The following is a 2,761-nucleotide window of genomic DNA, read 5'->3' on the forward strand; positions in this document are numbered from 1 at the left end:
CCCTATACCCAGGTCAGACAACCGATTTGCACGTCAGGATTGCTATGGTCCTCCACCAGAGTTTCCTCTGCCTTCATTCTGCCCAGGCATAGTTCACCATCTTTCAGGTCCTAACACGTGTGACCATGCTCCACCTCCCCAGCACGGCGGGCGAGAGAGGCCGGTAGTTCACCCTTGGCAGACTGGAGAGGCCTCAGGATCCCACCTCAGCTGCTGACTAAGGTGGCCTTCACCTTCATTGCACCATGGCGGCTTTCGTGTGAGCCCCTGACTCGTGTACGTGTTAGACTCCTTTGTCCGTGTTTCTAGACAGGTCGGGTGGGTGGCTGACATCAGCCGCTAACCCCGTGCGCTCGCTTCACCGACCGGCGTGACCGAAAAACAACCCTCCGGCTTAATGGTACGACCTCCCCAGGGCGCACTGGGGACAGTCCACCCTGCACCGAGCCACCCGGTTGGGGGCGGGCCGGGGTGGGAAAGCGGTCGTGCCCTTGGAGGGGCGGCCCCCCAAAAAACACTGGCGTGACCCACAGTGGGGAGTGTCGGGAGGGGAGAGAACACAGCGACAGGTCTGGCTCCCTTGGCCCCGAGATTCGGCAAGCGCTGCTGCCGGGGGTAGGGGGAGGGTGGGAGGGGGTGGGGGGGGGAGGGTGGTGATGGACCCGCCGCCATGACGGAGGGGACCCCAGAGCTACCTTCCCCGCTGTCCTTTCCAGCCATCCCAGAGCTGGTGACAACTGGCCAGGGGGCGGTCCCCCGCCGACCCCACTCTGGCCCCGCCCTCCCACCCCCACCATTCCCCAACCGCCCACCTCCACCTGGAGATGGAGGGTAGAGCTGCGAGGGGCGGAGGGAGGGAGAGTGGAGGGATTGGGAGGAACGGGGAGCGGAAAAGCTCCACCGGGCCGCCAGCACGGCTGGATCCGTCGCTGGGTTGAATCCTTCAGGCGGACTCTTCGGCCCCCACCCGTTTACCTCTTAACGGTTTCACGCCCTCTTGAACCCATTCTTCAAAGTTCTTTTCAACTTTCCCTTACAGTACTTGTTGACTATCAGTCTTGTGCTTGTATTTAGCCCTAGATAGAGTTTACCACCTGCTTTGGGCTGCATTCCCAAGCAACCCAACTCCGGGAAGACCCAGCGCGCTGGAGGCCGCTATTGGCCTCACACCATTCATGGGCTGGGCCTCGATCAGAAGGACTTGGGCCCCCCATAAGCAGCCATGGGGAGTGGGTCTTCTACCCACCACATGTACCGCACCCCACCGCGGGGCAGGGATCCAGCATTGGGCTCTTCCCTGTTCACTCGCCATTACTGAGGGAATCCTGGTTAGTTTCTTTTCCTCCGCTGACAAATATGCTTAAATTCAGCGGGTGGCCACATCTGATCTGAGGTCGAGTCTCGGAGGGCACCGTGAGGATAGTCCAAGAAGGGAATGGAGAGGCCTGCAGCCGACTGCCCCGGGCCCCCTCCCCATGCACACACAGCACCCTACCACCCACCACTTACGTGTCATCCCTCAGGGAGGCGGTGGTGGTGGCAGCAGGTGGTGGGCAGAGAGGGAAATGCCAAGGAGGGGGCGGGATGGGAGCACGAGGCAGGGGGGGTGGAGGGCGGGTGCACTCTCAGGAGCCAAAGCCCAAATGGGCAAAGGACCCACAATACGCCCCCTTTCTCCCCCCAACAGACTTCACCGTCGTGGCGGGGGCTCTGGGGTGCAAACAGCGGCAAGGCCGAAGCCCGGGGGGAGAGTGTGCAGCGGCGGGCAGACGCCACTGGGGCACGTGTCCCTGGGGCCAGGACATGCACGCAGACTGGGCCTCGGGATTGAGCCGCCCGTCCCACTAGGGTGAGAGCCGCGGGGGGCGGGAAGCGGGCATGGGCCACGGATGTAAGGCTGGGAAGGCACCGCAGGGGGTGGCGACCGGGTGCCGGGAAACACCGCCGCCAAGGGCAGGACAGAGAACGAAGAACTGAAGATGTGACCCCACCCCACCACACCCGTGGGCCCCTGCTGCGTGGCACAAGACCATCCCCAAACCCTGACACCCCAAGGGCAACAACACCCAAAGGCCGCTTGCGGCTCGAGGAAGCTCTCAAAGGGGAGACCAACCACAGAGGCCTGGCAGGCCAGGGGACTCAGTGCGACCTCACGTCCCCTTCTCCCCTCTTGTGGGCAGCGTCCACCCGGCCACAGAGGCAGGGGACACCGTGTCTGCACTGCAGGGGATGGAGGGACCAGAGGCCCTTCAAGGACAACCCCCAGCCATGGGACCTCCAGGAAGGCGAGCACACGACATGAGCACCCCAGAGGGGTGGTTGATCATGAAGCAATGCTCAGACAGGCGTAGTCCCAGGAGGAACCCAGGGCCACAAGTGCGTTCAAAGTGTCCATGATCAATGTGTCCTGCAATTCGCATTAATTCTCATAGCTAGCCACGTTCTTCATTGACACAAGAGCTGAGTGATCCAGCACTAAGAGTAGTAGGAGGTTTTCAAGTGTTTTGTTTCCACAGGAGACCCACCCCTGGCATGGCACATCCTGCCCTTTCTCCCTCCCTCCCCAGAGTTGGGCAGGGGTTGCCTCTGGCCAGCCAAGTCAGACAGAAAACAGCAGACTGGAGGGGACAGGAAAGGTTTCACACAATGGAGCAGGGTGTGCTTGGACACCCAACATGCCCCCGGGTGGGGGGGGGTTCCAACCCTCCCCCAGGGACGTGGAGGAGTCACGCATGCACCTCACACAGTCACAGCCCACACG

The 2,761-nt window shown here is 62.3% G+C and overlaps 1 pseudogene; it reads right to left on the reverse strand.

Annotated features, from left to right (window-relative positions):
- Nucleotides 1–2,331: 2,331 nt before the first annotated feature.
- Nucleotides 2,332–2,484, reverse strand: LOC128049054 (uncharacterized; annotated as a pseudogene).
- Nucleotides 2,485–2,761: the final 277 nt, after the last annotated feature.

Source organism: Budorcas taxicolor, chromosome 5 (genome assembly GCF_023091745.1).
Source record: "Budorcas taxicolor isolate Tak-1 chromosome 5, Takin1.1, whole genome shotgun sequence".
Taxonomy (NCBI): Eukaryota; Metazoa; Chordata; class Mammalia; order Artiodactyla; family Bovidae; genus Budorcas; species Budorcas taxicolor.